The sequence below is a fragment of the Ranitomeya imitator genome, chromosome 3, assembly GCF_032444005.1.
Source record: "Ranitomeya imitator isolate aRanImi1 chromosome 3, aRanImi1.pri, whole genome shotgun sequence".
In the NCBI taxonomy this organism is placed as follows: domain Eukaryota; kingdom Metazoa; phylum Chordata; class Amphibia; order Anura; family Dendrobatidae; genus Ranitomeya; species Ranitomeya imitator.
Genome location: NC_091284.1, coordinates 819,458,148 through 819,478,082, shown reverse-complemented (window position 1 = coordinate 819,478,082; position 19,935 = coordinate 819,458,148). Strand labels below are relative to the sequence as shown.

At 44.5% G+C, this 19,935-nt stretch overlaps 1 protein-coding gene across 1 annotated transcript in view; it reads right to left on the bottom strand.

Annotated features, from left to right (window-relative positions):
* GDPD4 (glycerophosphodiester phosphodiesterase domain containing 4) overlaps nucleotides 1–19,635 on the bottom strand; it is a 94,616-nt gene extending 74,981 nt beyond the window's left edge. The window contains exon 1 of the mRNA XM_069759368.1: nucleotides 19,372–19,635. The gene's annotated coding sequence lies outside the window, so the exon portion shown is untranslated. The remainder of the gene's footprint in view (nucleotides 1–19,371) is intronic.
* Nucleotides 19,636–19,935: the final 300 nt, after the last annotated feature.

Sequence of the window (19,935 nt, the reverse complement as noted above, 5' to 3'; positions counted from 1 at the left end):
ATGGACATCAGAGGCAAAAACCCAGGAATTATCTTCCTGAGCATAACCCTTACATTTAACCAGATACTGGAGTTTCCGTCTTGAAACACGAGAATCCAAAATCTTCTCCACAATATACTCCAATTCCCCCTCCACCAAAACCGGGGCAGGAGGGTCAACAGTTGGAACCATAGGTGCCACGTATCTCCGCAACAATGACCTATGGAATACGTTATGTATGGAAAAAGAATCTGGGAGGGTCAGACGAAAAGACACAGGATTAAGAACCTCAGAAATCCTATATGGACCAATGAAACGAGGTTTAAACTTAGGAGAGGAAACCTTCATAGGAATATGACGAGAAGATAACCAAACCAGATCCCCAACACGAAGTCGGGGACCCACACGGTGTCTGCGATTAGCGAAACATTGAGCCTTCTCCTGGGACAAGGTCAAATTGTCCACTACATGAGTCCAAATCTGCTGCAACCTGTCCACCACAGTATCCACACCAGGACAGTCCGAAGACTCAACCTGTCCTGAAGAGAAACGAGGATGGAACCCAAAATTGCAGAAAAATGGCGAAACCAAGGTAGCCGAGCTGGCCCGATTATTAAGGGCGAACTCAGCCAAAGGCAAAAAGGACACCCAGTCATCCTGATCGGCAGAAACAAAGCATCTCAGATATGTTTCCAAGGTCTGATTGGTTCGTTCGGTCTGGCCATTAGTCTGAGGATGGAAAGCCGAGGAAAAAGACAAGTCAATGCCCATCCTACCACAAAAGGCTCGCCAAAACCTCGAAACAAACTGGGAACCTCTGTCAGAAACGATATTCTCTGGAATGCCATGTAAACGAACCACATGCTGGAAGAACAATGGCACCAAATCAGAGGAGGAAGGCAATTTAGACAAGGGTACCAGATGGACCATCTTAGAAAAGCGATCACAGACCACCCAAATGACTGACATCTTTTGAGAAACGGGAAGATCTGAAATAAAATCCATAGAGATATGTGTCCAAGGCCTCTACGGGACCGGCAAGGGCAAAAGCAACCCACTGGCACAAGAACAGCAGGGCTTAGCCCGAGCACAAATCCCACAGGACTGCACAAAAGTACGCACATCCCGCGACAGAGATGGCCACCAAAAGGATCTAGCCACTAACTCTCTGGAACCAAAGATTCCAGGATGACCAGCCAACACCGAACAATGAACCTCAGAGATAACTTTATTCGTCCACCTATCAGGGACAAACAGTTTCTCCGCTGGACAACGATCAGGTTTATTAGCCTGAAATTTTTGCAGCACCCGCCGCAAATCAGGGGAGATGGCAGACACAATTACTCCTTCCTTGAGGATACCCGCCGGCTCAGACAAACCCGGAGAGTCGGGCACAAAACTCCTAGACAGAGCATTCGCCTTCACATTTTTAGAGCCCGGAAGGTACGAAATCACAAAGTCAAAACGGGCAAAAAACAGCGACCAACGAGCCTGTCTAGGATTCAAACGCTTAGCAGACTCGAGATAAGTCAAGTTCTTATGATCAGTCAAGACCACCACGCGATGCTTAGCTCCTTCAAGCCAATGACGCCACTCTTCGAATGCCCACTTCATGGCCAGCAACTCTCGGTTGCCCACATCATAATTTCGCTCAGCAGGCGAAAACTTCCTAGAAAAAAAAGCGCATGGTTTCATCACTGAGCAATCAGAACCTCTCTGCGACAAAACAGCCCCTGCTCCAATCTCAGAAGCATCAACCTCGACCTGGAACGGAAGAGAAACATCTGGCTGACACAACACAGGGGCAGAAGAAAAACGACACTTCAACTCCTGAAAAGCCTCCACAGCAGCAGAAGACCAATTGACCACATCAGCACCCTTCTTGGTCAAATCGGTCAATGGTTTAGCAATACTAGAAAAATTGCAGATGAAGCGACGATAAAAATTAGCAAAGCCCAGGAACTTTTGCAGACTTTTCAGAGATGTCGGCTGAGTCCAATCATGGATGGCTTGGACCTTAACAGGATCCATCTCGATAGTAGAAGGGGAAAAGATGAACCCCAAAAATGAAACCTTCTGCACACCAAAGAGACACTTTGATCCCTTCACAAACAAAGAATTAGCACGCAGGACCTGAAACACCGTTCTGACCTGCTTCACATGAGACTCCCAATCATCCGAGAAGATCAAAATGTCATCCAAGTACACAATCAGGAATTTATCCAGGTACTCTCGGAAGATGTCATGCATAAAGGACTGAAACACTGATGGAGCATTGGCAAGTCCGAATGGCATCACTAGATACTCAAAATGACCCTCGGGCGTATTAAATGCAGTTTTCCATTCATCGCCTCGCCTGATTCGCACCAGATTATACGCACCACGAAGATCTATCTTGGTGAACCAACTAGCCCCCTTAATCCGAGCAAACAAATCAGATAACAATGGCAAGGGGTACTGAAATTTAACCGTGATCTTATTTAGAAGGCGGTAATCTATACAAGGTCTCAGCGAACCATCCTTCTTGGCTACAAAAAAGAACCCTGCTCCTAATGGCGACGATGACGGGCGAATATGCCCCTTCTCCAGGGATTCCTTCACATAACTGCGCATAGCGGCGTGCTCAGGCACGGATAAATTAAACAGTCGACCTTTTGGGAATTTACTACCAGGAATCAAATTGATAGCACAATCACAATCCCTATGCGGAGGTAGGATATCGGACTTGGGCTCATCAAATACATCCCGGTAATCAGACAAGAACTCTGGAACCTCAGAAGGTGTGGATGACGAAATTGACAGAAATGGAACATCAACATGTACCCCCTGACAACCCCAGCTGGACACCGACATGGATTTCCAATCTAATACTGGATTATGGGCTTGTAGCCATGGCAACCCCAACACGACCACATCATGCAGATTATGCAATACCAGAAAGCGAATAACCTCCTGATGTGCAGGAGCCATGCACATGGTCAGCTGGGTCCAGTACTGAGGCTTATTCTTGGCCAAAGGCGTAGCATCAATTCCTCTCAATGGAATAGGACACTGCAAGGGCTCCAAGAAAAACCTACAATGCCTAGCATACTCCAAGTCCATCAAATTCAGGGCAGCGCCTGAATCCACAAATGCCATGACAGAATACGATGACAAAGAGCAGATCAAGGTAACGGACAGAAGAAATTTTGACTGTACCGTACCAATGGTGGCAGACCTAGCGAACCGCTTAGTGCGCTTAGGACAATCAGAGATAGCATGAGTGGAATCACCACAGTAGAAACACAGACCATTCAGACGTCTGTGTTCTTGCCGTTCAACTCTGGTCAAAGTCCTATCACACTGCATAGGCTCATGTTTAAGCTCAGGTAATACCGCCAAATGGTGCACAGATTTACGCTCACGCAAGCGTCGACCGATCTGAATGGCCAAAGACATAGACTCATTCAAACCAGCAGGCATAGGAAATCCCACCATGACATCCTTAAGGGCTTCAGAGAGACCCTTTCTGAATATAGCTGCCAGCGCAGATTCATTCCATTGAGTGAGCACTGACCACTTTCTAAATTTCTGACAATATACCTCTATCTCATCCTGAGCCTGACAAAGAGCCAGCAAATTTTTTTCTGCCTGATCCACTGAATTAGGCTCATAGTACAGCAACCCAAGCGCCAGGAAAAACGCATCGATATTACTCAATGCAGGATCTCCTGACGCAAGAGAAAACGCCCAGCCTGAGGGTCGCCGCGCAAAAAAGAAATGACGATCCTAACCTGTTGAACAGGGTCACCAGAGGAGCGAGGTTTCAAAGCCAGAAATAGTTTACAATTATTTTTGAAACTCAGAAATTTAGTTCTATCTCCAAAAAACAAATCTGGAATAGGAATTCTCGGTTCTAGCAAAGAATTCTGAACCACAAAATCTTGAATATTCTGAACTCTTGCCGTGAGCTGATCCACACATGAAGACAGACCTTTAATGTCCATTGCTACACCTGTGTCCTGAACCACCCAAATGTCTAGGGGGAAAAAAATGCAAAACACAGTGCAAAGAAAAAAAAAAAAGGGTCTCAGAACTTCTTTTTTCCCTCTGTTGAGAATCATTAGCACTTTTGGCTTCCTGTACTGTAATGAAAGGCAATTCAGTATCACAATGGACATGGAGGTCAGAGCACACACAGTGATCTGACAATAACCCAAAATCATAGAACGAGCTCTGAGACGTGGGAACTCTGCAGACCGCAATCCCTAATCCTCTCCAAACAACACTAGAGGCAGCCGTGGATTGTGCCTAACTCTGCCTATGCAACTCGGCACAGCCTGAGAAACTAGCTAGCCTGAAGATAGAAAATAAGCCTACCTTGCCTCAGAGAAATACCCCAAAGGAAAAGGCAGCCCCCCACATATAATGACTGTGAGTTAAGATGAAAAGACAAACGTAGGGATGAAATAGATTCAGCAAAGTGAGGCCCGACTTTCTTAACAGAGCGAGGATAGGAAAGATAACTTTGCGGTCTACACAAAACCCTAAAGAAAACCACGCAAAGGGGGCAAAAAGACCCTCCGTACCGAACTAACGGCACGGAGGTACACCCTCTGCGTCCCAGAGCTTCCAGCAAAACAATAAGACAAGCTGGACAGAAAAAATAGCAAACAAATAGCAAAGAAGAACTTAGCTATGCAGAGCAGCAGGCCACAGGAATGATCCAGGGAAAAACAAGTCCAACACTGGAACATTGACAGGAAGCATGGATCAAAGCATTAGGTGGAGTTAAGTAGAGAAGCACCTAACGAGCTCACAAGATCACCTGAGGGAGGAAAGTCAGAAGCCGCAGTACCACTTTCCTCCACAAACGGAAGCTCCCAGAGAGAATCAGCCGAAGTACCACTTGTGACCACAGGAGGGAGCTCTGCCACAGAATTCACAACAGCCTTCACCATACTTTTCTCTTTCCATCATTCTGGTAGAGGTTGTTCTTGGTTTCATCTGTCCAAAGAATGTTCTTCCAGAACTGTGCTGGCTTTTTTAGATGTTTTTTAGCAAAGTCCAGTCTAGCCTTTTTATTCTTGATGCTTATGAGTGGCTTGCACCGTGCAGTGAACCCTCTGTATTTACTTTCATGCAGTCTTCTCTTTATGGTAGATTTGGATATTGATACGCCGACCTCCTGGAGAGTGTTGGTCACTTGGTCGGCTGTTGTGAAGGGTTTCTCTTCACCATGGAGATTTTTCTGCGATCATCCGCCACTGTTGTCTTCCGTGGGCGCCCAGGTCTTTTTGCATTGATGAGTTCACCAGTGCTTTCTTTCTTTCTCAGGATGTACCAAACTGTAGATTTTGCCACTCCTAATATTGTAGCAATTTCTCGGATGGGTTTTTTCTGTTTTTGCAGCTTAAGGATGGCTTGTTTCACCTGCATGGAGAGCTCCTTTACCGCATGTTTACTTCACAGCAAAACCTTCCAAATGCAGCACCACACCTTAAATCAACTCCAGGCCTTTTATCTGCTTAATTGAGAATGACATAACGAAGGGATTGCCCACACCTGTCCATGAAATAGCCTTGGAGTCAATTGTCCAATTACTTTTGGTCCCTTTAAAAACCGGGTGGCACACGTTAAGGAGCTGAAACTCCTAAACCCTTCATCCAATTTTAATGTGGATACCCTCAAATGAAAGCTGAACGTCTGAACTTCAACTGCATCTGAATTGTTTTGTTTAAAATTCATTGTGGTAATGTCTATAACCAAAATTAGAAAAATGTTGTCTCTGTCCAAATATATATTGACCTAACTGTATAACTACTATAATAATGCTCCTATGTACAAGAATATAACTACTATAATACTGCCCCTATGTACAAGAATATAACTACTATAATACTGCCCCCTATATACAAGAATATAACTACTATAATACTGCTCCTATGTACAAGAATATACCTACTATAATACTGCTCCTATGTACAAGAATATAACTACTATAATACTGCTCCTATGTACAAGAATATAACTACTATAATACTGCCCCTATGTACAAGAATATAACTACTATAATACTGCTCCTATGTACAAGAATATAACTACTATAATACTGCCCCTATGTACAAGAATATAACTACTATAATAATGCCCCTATGTACAAGAATATAACTACTATAATACTGCTCCTATGTACAAGAATATAACTACTATAATACTGCTCCTATGTACAAGAATATAACTACTATAATACTGCCCCTATGTACAAGAATATAACTACTATAATACTGCTCCTATGTACAAGAATATAACTACTATAATACTGCCCCTATGTACAAGAATATAACTACTATAATACTGCCCCCTATGTACAAGAATATAAGCACTATAATACTGCTCCTATGTACAAGAATATAACTACTATAATACTGCTCCCTATGTACAAGAATATAAGCACTATAATACTGCTCCTATGTACAAGAATATAACTACTATAATACTGTCCCCTATATACAAGAATATAACTACTATAATACTGCTCCTATGTACAAGAATATAACTACTATAATACTGCTCCTATATACAAGAATATAACTACTATAATAATGCCCCTATGTACAAGAATATAACTACTATAATACTGCCCCTATGTACAAGAATATAACTACTATAATACTGCTCCTATGTACAAGAATATAACTACTATAATACTGCTCCCTATGTACAAGAATATAAGCACTATAATACTGCTCCTATGTACAAGAATATAACTACTATAATACTGCTCCTATGTACAAGAATATAACTACTATAATACTGCTCCTATATACAATAATATAACTACTATAATACTGCTCCTATGTACAAGAATATAACTACTATAATACTGCTCCTATGTACAAGAATATAACTACTATAATACTGCCCCCTATATACAAGAATATAACTACTATAATACTGCTCCTATGTACAAGAATATAACTACTATAATACTGCTCCTATATACAAGAATATAACTACTATAATAATGCCCCTATGTACAAGAATATAACTACTATAATACTGCCCCTATGTACAAGAATATAACTACTATAATACTGCTCCTATGTACAAGAATATAACTACTATAATACTGCTCCCTATGTACAAGAATATAAGCACTATAATACTGCTCCTATGTACAAGAATATAACTACTATAATACTGCTCCTATATACAAGAATATAACTACTATAATACTGCTCCTATGTACAAGACAAGAATATAACTACTATAATATTGCCCCTATGTACAAGAATATAACTACTATAATAATGCCCCTATGTACAAGAATTTAACTACTATAATACTGCTCCTATGTACAAGACAAGAATATAACTACTATAATATTGCCCCTATGTACAAGAATATAACTACTATAATACTGCTCCTATGTACAAGAATATAACTACTATAATACTGCCCCTATGTACAAGAATATAACTACTATAATACTGCTCCCTATGTACAAGAATATAACTACTATAATACTGCCTCCTATGTACAAGAATATAACTACTATAATACTGCCCCTATGTACAAGAATATAACTACTATAATACTGCCCCTATGTACAAGAATATAACTACTATAATACTGCTCCTATGTACAAGAATATAACTACTATAATACTGCCCCTATGTACAAGAATATAACTACTATAATACTGCTCCCTATGTACAAGAATATAACTACTATAATACTGCCCCTATGTACAAGAATATAGCTACTATAATACTGCCCCTATGTACAAGAATATAACTACTATAATACTGCTCCAATGTACAAGAATATAACTACTATAATACTGCCCCCAATATATAAGAATATAACTACTATAATACTGCTCCTATGTACAAGAATATAACTACTATAATACTGCCCCTATGTACAAGACTATAACTACTATAATACTGCTCCCTATGATAATAACAATATGTTGACCTTCTAGGAATGACTGTAGATTGGAATGTAAGCTGATGAATATATATTTTTCTAGATAGTTATTTAGCTGAACCTGCTGAGGGCAGAAAATACCCTGAATTATTATGAAAGGTCAGACAGAAAGTTGCAAACATGCCTGACACTTTCACTATCCTGTGATTCTTTACATTTTAGATGTAACACCATACAGTACATGCGGCTAAACCTGTTTTGTTGAATTCCACAACGTTCTCTTGATCTCTCGGGGTGAACATGAAAGCATCGCTCCCATTCTATGTTACATAAAGGTAAGAGCATTCAGCCTCCCAGATGCACAACTATGCGTAATAGGGCCATTTATCAGAGCTAGCCTTGTCCTGCACGATGGTTTGTGCAGTATTTTCTGTAGGTGTCCTTCCACTAGTCGTTGTACCGTTGTATAGTGTAACTATACCATAAAGTGCAATAAGCTCCATATAGTAAAGTGCTCAAATTAAAGATCCAAACATTGGCCCAAATAACCAAAAAATGGCATGCAGAGTAGCCACCGCCATACAGTACCAAAATAGAAGTGCAAAGCAGTACTGCCACACTGTACATCGACCAAATAATATACTGCTACACTGTGACCATAATGTAAACTAATGAACTGAAATACTGCTATACCATTAGTATCAATTATGCGCTTCTTGGACAGTCCTATAGTCCATGCCAGGGGTGTAGAGTCGGAATTTGCCCCTCTTGGCCCTGACTTCAACCTCTGTACCCCCCATCGCCCCAGGACCTTTGGTTGCATCTGCTATTTTGTCGGCCATTGGCAGGTTTGGAATAGAAAGGGACAATTTTAAGTCCGTCTCACACGTCAGGAGGAACTATACTTTGGGAACCTTTTGGCGTCCAGTTTGAAGATACAATGTCAGGAACAATCCTTGGGTTAATTGTGATTATTACATGATGGAAGAGTCACCGATTGCTAAATTAAAGGGACGGCTTTGGAGACAGCTCAGAAGGGAGATCTGTTTCCTGGACACAGTTAGACCTTCGGGACTTTGTCTAGAAATCTCACCGTGCCAGGAGACTCATTGGAAAGTACTCATAATGGCCATAATAAGAAAACAAATAATTCACCAAATACACAAACCGATGAATAGTTCTTGTATTATACCCTATAAAGAACAGGAGATCCCAGGGTGTGACTTCTAAGACGCCAAATGCCAACGAGCCAACATAAACAAAACCGAAAGAAATGAACGGGACCGAAAGAAAAGAAATGAGCATGTTGACTTGTCGGTTAATATATTATCCAAAAGATTAATATATCATTCACCAATGCTCTTAATGTTCCCTCATGATCAATTGACTTCACTTTTAGGCGGTCTACCAGATTCCTGGTCCCCAAAAAAGGTCCTATCCAGTTCTCTAAGGCCTCTCAATGTCATCCTAGACCAATAGGACCAAAAGCTATCTCCTACTGATCATCTTACTGCTTAGTCGGTATGAATGTTAGGGGTTAATGGGTCCTGGACCTCCGATGATTCCAAGAGGTTCTGGTCATTGTACTCTCCACTCCACGAGATATTCTCCCATTGTTGGGATTGTGAATCTTTGGGATCAGTGGAGATTCCAGTTGCGATACTCATTCTCGCATATCACAAAATCCTCATTTGTAATTTTGGGAACATGGCTTTTTAGCTTACTAATTTGAAGATGTCATGTCAGGAAGAGATCCAATTAGCCATTTTGGAACAGAGATACAGTGGGGAAAATAAGTATTTGATACACTTCTTGCCTATTGTCTTGTAGCCCATACCAGCCATGTGCAATTTTATCCCTGGTGTCATTAGACAGATGTTTGGTTTTGGCCATGGTGGAGAGGTTGGAGTGTGATTGATTGTGTGGACAGGTGTTTTTTATACAGGTAACGAGATTAAACAGGTGCAATTACTACAGGTAAGTGCAGAGTAGGAGGCTTCTTAAAGAGGAACTAACAGGTCTGTGAGAGCCAGAATTCTTGCTGGTTGGTCGGTGATCAAATACTTATTTCATATAATAATACGCAAATTAATTCTGTAACAATCCTACAATGTGATTTTCTAGATTTTATTTTTAGATTCTGTCTCTCACAGGTGAAGTGCACCTACAATAAAAATTACAGCCGTCTCCATTCTATGTAGGTGGGAAAATCAGCAGTGTATCAAATACTTATTTTCAGCACTGTTTGTGGAATGGTTCCTCTAGAGCAGTGCTCCCCAACTCCGGTCCTCAAGAGCCACCAACAGGTCATGTATTCGGGATTTCCTCAGTATTACACAGGTAATGCCTTGCCAGGTAACGCAATTATTAGCTGGGCAATACTAAGGAAATCCTGAAAACATGACCTGTTGGTGGCTCTTAAGGACCAGAGTTGGGGAGTTCTGCTCTAGAGTATTAGATCTGAAGACTTTATGGAAGCATCTAAAAGTCTCTTAAAATGGTCATCAGACGTAACTTTGGTGACATATGGAATTCATTTCAGATGTTGGAGTTGGGTCGTAGATGTGATGTTGGAGGTCTATTTAATTGGTACGAAACCTGAGGACACTTCACATCTGAAGACACAACTAAGGATCCCTTCAGATGAAGTCAATGATGTGTACCTTTAGGTATCCTGATGGATCTAGATCACATCCACCTTCCTAAAGGTTTTGGTGCATTTATCAGAACATAAATTGGTTCAGAAGTAAAGATGTCACTGCGCACTCATTCTTCTCACAGTTTCTCAGTGTGGACAAAGGAGTAAGCTGCTTGCAGATAATTTTGGTAGACAGGAAGTTGGTGCAGGTCTTTATCTCTCTACAGGAAGTAGGAACCTGTCTCTCTCTCGACAGGAAGTGGTGTGGGTCTTTATCTCTCTACAGAAAGTGGGGGAGGGTCTTTATCTTTCTACAGAAAGTGGGGGCGGGTCTTTATCTCTCACCAGGAAGTGGAGGTGGGTCTTTATCTTTCTACAGGAAGTGGGGGTGGGTATTTATCTATTTACAGGAAGTGGGGGTGGGTCTTCATCTCCATAGGATGTGGAGGCTGGTCTTTTTCTTTATACAGGAAGTGGAGGTGGGTCTTTAGCTCTCTAGAGGAAGTCGGGCGGGTCTTTAGCTCTCTACAGGAAGTGGGGGCGGGTCTTTAGCTCTCTAGAGGAAGTTGGGCGGGTCTTTAGCTCTCTACAGGAAGTGGAGGTGGGTCTTTAGCTCTCTAGAGGAAGTCGGGTGGGTCTTTAGCTCTCTACAGGAAGTGGGGGCGGGTCTTTATCTCTACAGGAAGTGGGGGTGGGTCTTTATCGCTCTACAGGAAGTGGGGGTGGGTGTTTATCTCTCCACAGGAAGTGGAGGCGGGTCTTTATCTCTATACAGAAAGTGGAGGTGGGTCTCTATTTCTCTACAGGAAGTGGTGGCGGGTGCTTATCCCTCTACAGAAAGTGGAGGCGGTCTTTCTCTCTCTCTACAGGAAGTGGGGGTGGGTCTTTAGGTCTCTACAGGAAGTGGAGGTGGATCTTTAGCTCTCTACAGGAAGTGGAGGTGGATCTTTAGCTCTCTACAGGAAGTGGGGGTGGGTCTTTATCTCCATAGGATGTGGAGGCAGGTCTTTTTCTTTGTACAGGAAGTGGGGGTGGGTCTTTATCTCTCTACAGGAAGTGGGGGCGGATCTTTAGCTCTCTACAGGAAGTGGGGGTGGGTCTTTAGCTCTCTATAGGAAGTGGGGGTGGGTCTTTATCTCTCTACAGGAAGTAGAGGTGGATCTTTAGCTCTCTACAGGAAGTGGGGGCGGGTCTTTAGCTCTCTATAGGAATTGGGGGTGGGTCTTTATCTCTCTACAGGAAGTAGAGGTGGATCGTTAGCTCTCTACAGGAAGTGGAGGTGGATCTTTAGCTCTCTACAGGAAGTGGGGGTGGGTCTTTAGCTCTCTATAGGAAGTGGGGGTGAATCTTTATCTCTCTACAGGAAGTAGAGGTGGATCTGTAGCTCTCTACAGGAAGTGGGGGTGGGTCTTTATCTCTCTACAGGAAGTGGGGGTGGGTCTTTATCTCTACAGGAAGTGGAGGTGGATCTTTAGCGCTCTACAGGAAATGGGGGTGGGTCTTTATCTCTCTACAGGAAGTGGAGGTGGATATTTAGCTCTCTACAGGAAGTGGGGGTGGGTCTTTATCTCTCTACAGGAAGTAGAGGTGGATCTGTAGCTCTCTACAGGAAGTGGGGGTGGGTTTTTATCTCTCTACAGGAAGTGGGGGTGGGTCTTTATCTCTCTACAGGAAGTGGAGGTGGATCTTTAGCTCTCTACAGGAAGTGGGGGTGGGTCTTCAGCTCTCTACAGGAAGTGGAGGCGGGTCTATATCGCTCTAGTCATATAATGGAGCATGTCTACCTCTTTATTTATCACTTTATGGGAAGCACGGTGGCTCAGTGGTTAACACTGCAGCTTTGCAGCACTGGGGTCCTTTGTTGAATTCCCACAAAGGACGGCATCTGCAATCAGTTAGTATGTTGTCCCCGTGCTTGCGTGGGTTTCCTCCGGTTTCCCTCCACACTCCAAAGACATCATGATAGGGAATGTAGAATGGGGGCAGCGATGCTGATGTCTGTAAAGTGCTGTGGATATTACCGCACTACATAAGTGAGTAAACTAGATAAAAATGGCAGTATTATTCGAGCATTATATGTACTTGTTTTGTTGAAATTATATTTTTCTGCGCTGTATAGCAGTATTTAGCTATTTATATGGCGATGTTATTTGTTGACTTTGTGTGATATTTTTATTTAGCATCATATGGCGGTGTCTTTTTACCGCTATATTTCCCTGTGATGATGTGGCACTGCACTGCGGTATTTAGTATTTTATAGTGTGATTATTTTGGCATTATATGGCACAGTTTTGTAGACATTAAATTAACATTATTATTATATTTTGATTATATGACCCATGTGTGGCGGTATAAGTTCGGCATTGTACGGTCATGAGTCTTATATGAGCAGTGATGTAGCCGCTGTATGTCTGTTAGGAACGCGCCACCACTGCTGACCCACGCCACCCTCACCAGGTGACACCAGGCTAGGGTCAAGATAGAGAATGGTGAAAATTATTTAGGAGACACAAACAAAAATTTGGACGTGGTGGTGACGTGTCAGTGATAGCTGCGATTACTATTTTTTCCCCATTGAAAGTAGGTCAGAAAATTGGTGTAATTACAGCGACACGTTGCCTACGGGTCCCTGACGTCTCAGAGCCGAGGGCGGCAACCTCCTCAATGGTCTAGAAAGCAAAAACGTCCTCCGCGCTCTGTCTCAGGGCTAACTGAAGCTTCAAGAATCATTGAGCCGCCATCAGTCTCCCGATTGCGCCAAAGTGAATGTGTCAGCAGAAAATAAGCTATTGTTTATGCCAGGCTTTTATGATAGATGTTTGTTTTTTTATTCTTGATTATTTTTTCCATATCACGGTCTCACAATTTTCACACTGGCCGCAAGGCCTAATACTGGACTCACATTTCTTTCCTGTTCTGTGCAAATAGCTTTTCAGCAGTCTCATTATGATCAGAGACAGGATTATAACAGGTAACACCTTCATATACAGTATACACAGTAGATAACACAGGATCCAGCATTCACAATAGGTGATGTCACAGCTCACCTCCTCCTCCTGTACAATGACTGATAACACCTCTACATACAGTAGATAACAGAGGATCCATCATTCACAATAGGTGATGTCACAGCTCACCTCCTCCTCCTGTACAATGACTGATAACACCTCTATATACAGTAGATAACACAGGATCCACCATTCACAATAGGTGATGTCACAGCTCACCTCCTCCTCCTCATGTACAATGACTGATAACACCTCTATATACAGTAGATAACACAGGATCCACCATTCACAATAGATGATGTCACAGCTCACCTCCTCCTCCTGTACAATGACTGATAACACCTCTATATACAGTAGATAACACAGGATCCACCATTCACAATAGGTGATGTCACAGCTCACCTCCTCCTCCTCATGTACAATGACTGATAACACCTCTATATACAGTAGATAACACAGGATCCACCATTCACAATAGGTGATGTCACAGCTCACCTCCTCCTCCTGTACAATGACTGATAACACCTCTATATACAGTAGATAATCCAGGATCCACCATTCATGATAGGTGATGTCACAACTCACCTCCTCCTCCTGTACAATGACTGATAACACCTCTATATACAGTAGATAACACAGGTTCCACCATTCACAATAGGTGATGTCACAGCTCACCTCCTCCTCCTGTACAATGACTGATAACACCTCTATATACAGTAGATAACACAGGGTCCTCCATTCACAATAGGTGATGTCACAGCTCACCACCTCCTCCTGTACAATGACTGATAACATCTCTATATACAGTCGATAACACAGGATCCACCATTCACAAGAGGTGATGTCACAGCTCACCACCTCCTCCTGTACAATGACTGATAACATCTCTAAATACAGTAGATAACAGAGGATCCACCATTCACAATAGGTGATGTCACAGCTCACCACCTCCTCCTGTACAATGACTGATAACATCTCTAAATACAGTAGCTAACACAGGATCCATCATTCACAATAGGAGATGTCACAGCTCACCTCCTTTTCCTCCTGTACAATGACTAATAACACCTCTATATACAGTAGATAACACAGGGTCCTCCATTCACAATAGGTGATGTCACAGCTCACCTCCTCCTCCTGTACAATGACTGATAACCCCTCTATATACAGTAGATAACACAGGGTCCTCCATTCACAATAGGTGATGTCACAGCTCACCTCCTCCTCCTGTACAATGACTGATAACACCACTATATACAGCAGATAACACAGGCTCCACCATTCACAATAGGTGATGTCACAGCTCACCTCCTCCTCCTCCTGTACAATGACTGATAACACCTCTATATACAGTAGATAACACAGGGTCCTCCATTCACAATAGGTGATGTCACAGCTCAACTCCTCCTCCTCCTGTACAATGTCTGATAACACCTCTATATACAGTAGATAACACAGAATCCACCTTTCACAATAGGTGATGTCACAGCTCACCTCCTCCTGTACAATGACTGATAACATCTCTATATACAGTAGATAACACAGGATCCACCATTCACAATAGGTGATGTCACAGCTCACCTCCTCCTGTACAATGACTGATAACATCTCTATATACAGTAGATAACACAGGATCCACCATTCACAATAGGTGATGTCACAGCTCACCTCCTCCTCCTGTACAATGACTGATAACATCTCTATATACAGTAGATAACACAGGATCCACCATTCACAATAGGTGATGTCACAGCTCACCTCCTCCTCCTGTACAATGTCTGATAACACCTCTATATACAGTAGATAACACAGAATCCACCTTTCACAATAGGTGATGTCACAGCTCACCTCCTCCTGTACAATGACTGATAACATCTCTATATACAGTAGATAACACAGGATCCACCATTCACAATAGGTGATGTCACAGCTCACCTCCTCCTCCTCCTGTACAATGATCTTTTCTCAGATTAGAGCATGCTCAGATGATGCTTGTATTGTATACAAGCAAATAGGGTCTGAGTGTATCTATTGGTGCTTATCTCTATGTGAAAAACAAGAAGTAGGAATAAAATATTCGGCCTAGTGGCCGGTGTGAACGTTTCAAGATTTTGTTTTATATAGATAGCGATATGAAAAAGAAAAAATATATATTTAAAAAAAATACATTCAACATAAAAAATTATTTAAACAATAGATTATATTCTGTTGACCTAGAGGTGAGTAATGTGCGATCACTGGGATCCCAACGACCACTAGAATGAATTCCCCCATATATTGCAGGAAATATGGCGGACATTTGTGGCAGGGACTAAGGGGACATCTGTGGCAGGGACTAAGGGAACATCTGTAGCAGGGACTAAGGGAGGACATCTGTGGCAGGGACTAAGGGAGGACATCTGTGGCAGGGACTAAGGGGAAATCTGTGGCAGGGACTAAGGGGACATCTGTGGCAGGGACTAAGGAGACATTTGTGGCAGGGACTAAGGAGACATCTGTGGAAGGGATTAAGGAGACATTTGTGGCAGGGACTAAGGAGACATTTGTGGCAGGGACTAAGGAGACATCTGTGGAATGGATTAAGGAGACATTTGTGGCAGAGACTAAGGAGACATGTGTGGAAGAGATTAAGGAGACATCTGTGGCAGGGACTAAGGAGACGTCTGTGGCAGGGACTAAGGGGACATCTATGTCAGGAACTAAGGGGACATCTGTGGCAGGGACTAAGGAGACATTTGTGGCAGGGACTAAGGAGACATCTGTGGAAGGGATTAAGGAGACATCTGTGGCAGGGACTAAGGAGACATCTGTGGCAGGGACTAAGGGGACGTCTGTGGCAGGGACTAAGGGGACATCTATGTCAGGGACTAAGGGGATATCTGTGGCAGGGACTAAGGAGACATCTGTGGAAGGGACTAAGGAGACATCTGTGGCAGGGACTGAGGGGACGTCTGTGGCAGGGACTAAGGAGACATTTGTGGCAGGGACTAAGGAGACATCTGTGGAAGGGATTAAGGAGACATTTGTGGCAGGGACTAAGGAGACATTTGTGGCAGAGACTAAGGAGACATGTGTGGAAGGGATTAAGGAGACATCTGTGGCAGGGACTAAGGAGACATCTGTGTCAGGGACTAAGGGGATATCTGTGGCAGGGACTAAGGAGACATCTGTGGTAGGGACTAAGGGGACATCTGTGGCAGGGACTAAGGGGACATCTGTGTCAGGGACTAAGGGGATATCTGTGGCAGGGACTAAGGAGACATCTGTGGCAGGGACTAAGGGGACATCTGTGGCAGGGACTAAGGAAACATCTGTGGCAGGGACTAAGGGGACATCTGTGGCAGGGACTAAGGGGACATCTGTGGCAGGGACTAAGGAGACATATGTGGCAGGGACTAAGGGGACGTCTGTGGCAGGGACTAAGGAGACATCTGTGGCAGGGACTAAGGAGACATATGTGGCAGGGACTAAGGGGACGTCTGTGGCAGGGACTAAGGAGACATATGTGGCAGGGACTAAGGGAGGACATCTGTGGCAGGGACTAAGGAGACATATGTGGCAGGGACTAAGGAGATATGTGGCAGGGACTAAGGGGACGTCTGTGGCAGGGACTAAGGGAGGACATCTGTGGCAGGGACTAAGGAGACATATGTGGCAGGGACTAAGGAGACATATGTGGCAGGGACTAAGGGGACGTCTGTGGCAGGGACTAAGGAGACATCTGTGGCAGGGACTAAAGGGACGTCTGTGGCAGGGACTAAGAAGACATCTGTGGCAGGGACTAAGGAGACATCTGTGGCAGGGACTAAGGGGACATCTGTGGCAGGGACTAAAGAGATATCTGTGGCAGGGACTAAGGGGATATCTGTGGCAGGGATTAAGGAGACATCTGTGGCAGGGACTAAGGGAGGACATCTGTGGCAGGGACTAAGGAGACATCTGTGGCAGGGACTAAGGGGACATCTGTGGCAGGGACTAAGGGGACATCTGTGGCAGGGACTAAGGGAACATCTGTGGCAGGGACTAAGGGAACATCTGTGGCAGGGACTAAGGGGACATCTGTGGCAGAGACTAAGGAGACATATGTGGCAGGGACTAAGGAGACATGTGGCAGGGACTAAGGGGACATCTGTGGCAGGGACTAAGGGAACATCTGTGGCAGGGACTAAGGGGACATCTGTGGCAGGGACTAAAGGAACATCTGTGGCAGGGACTAAGGGGACATCTGTGGCAGGGACTAAGGGAACATCTGTGGCAGGGACTAAGGGGACATCTGTGGCAGAGACTAAGGAGACATATGTGGCAGGGACTAAGGAGACATGTGGCAGGGACTAAGGGGACATCTGTGGCAGGGACTAAGGGAACATCTGTGGCAGGGACTAAGGGGACATCTGTGGCAGGGACTAAGGAGACATCTGTGGCAGGGACTAAGGAGACATCTGTGGCAGGGACTAAGGGGACATCTGTGGCAGGGACTAAGGGGACATCTGTGGCAGAGACTAAGGAGACATATGTGGCAGGGACTAAGGGGACATCTGTGGCAGGGACTAAAGGAACATCTGTGGCAGGGACTAAGGGGACATCTGTGGCAGGGACTAAGGAAACATCTGTGGCAGGGACTAAGGGGACATCTGTGGCAGGGACTAAAGGAACATCTGTGGCAGGGACTAAGGGGACATCTGTGGCAGGGACTAAGGGGACATCTGTGGCAGGGACTAAGGGGACATCTGTGGCAGGGACTAAGGAGACATCTGTGGCAGGGACTAAGGGGACATCTGTGGCAGGGACTAAGGGGACATCTGTGGCAGGGACTAAGGGGACATCTGTGGCAGGGACTAAGGAGACATCTGTGGCAGGGACTAAGGGGACATCTGTGGCAGGGACTAAGGGGACATCTGTGGCAGGGACTAAGGGGACATCTGTGGCAGGGACTAAGGAGACATCTGTGGCAGGGACTAAGGGGACATCTGTGGCAGGGACTAAGGAGACATCTGTGGCAGGGACTAAGGAAACATCTGTGGCAGGGACTAAGGGGACATCTGTGGCAGGGACTAAGGGGACATCTGTGGCAGGGACTAAGGGGACATCTGTGGCAGGGACTAAGGGAACATCTGTGGAGGATATTTGGTAAAGGTTCTTTCTAAGTGAAGGTTTCCCCTTAAGGAGAAAGATCCCCAGCCATAATCTGATCCACTGGTGAGAGGATGGGAATCAGGCAACAAGTGTGCAATCACCCTGCAGCTCCCCCGCAGGGGAAATAAAGTATTACAAGGTTACCATAAAAATCATTGAGCTGTTGATGTAATGCTGCTCTCCAGTACAGGAGACCCCTGTTTGCCCCCTGCAGAGCATAGCCCGGGGGAAGGGGGATGTTTATTTGCATGCTGCACATCCATACAGGCTGCTCTGTGAAAGGGGCATGCACATTAGTCTAGGTACCAGACACCGATTAATATCTATAACCCCCCCCCCGCGCTCAGTGACAACCCCTTTAACAATCCTCCAATATAGAATGATGAAGGAGCTGGTAATACAATGTCATCTACCCCAGGACTGGTACATGGTGCCACAGTTACATCCTGCGCTTACAGGACACTGCCACGCGGGGGCGCCGTGCTTCCCAAACTGCGGCTTTTACCCCATTGATTGCCTTTTTTGGGGGGAAAGTGCAATCTATAGGAAGATGGGTCACTAAGGGGTTAACGGTGAGAGGTGCGAGAACAAAAGCAGCTCCAAGGCAACACAGAACACAGAGGGGGTCTGCATTCACTGTGCACATGAGCCCCCCAATAATGAGACCACCCCCTGGACGGTGGCATGCACGCTCCTGACCTGCGCCCGGTGCTGGCAATCCTCCTCAGTCTGCTGGAGAGTGACTGGAGCTACAAAGCCCCGAGCTGGTCCGGCCCATGGAGGCGGCGCCACAGCCTGCTGCTGCAGCTGGCAGCCAGGATCCTGGGCACGGTGCCCCCCAGCCTGGCAGGGGACGGGGTCCACAGAGTGTCCGCACCAGCCTATTTATAACACCGCCAGCCTCTCCAGAAAGGGGGGGACTTGTATCATGTCTGATAGTAGGAAAGATGGACGACCAACGTCGCTGCTGCTGCTGCTGCTGCGGAACATCTTTACTGAGAGTCGTCTACGTACGCACCATCGATATAGGAATCATTCGTCCAGATACGACATATACCATATAATCATCTCCCTAATTTATACCCCCCAGAGAGGAACAGAACAATTTTTAACATTTTTCCTCCTTACATTCCGGGGGTCGGAATTTTCATGTTTTATTTTATTTTGTTGCTTTCCCTTTCTCCAGTTGTGCTGATAGTTTCCTGTTTATATTATTGGGAGAATCGATTCTAAACAAATTTTCCCACGAACTTCTTCCCCCAT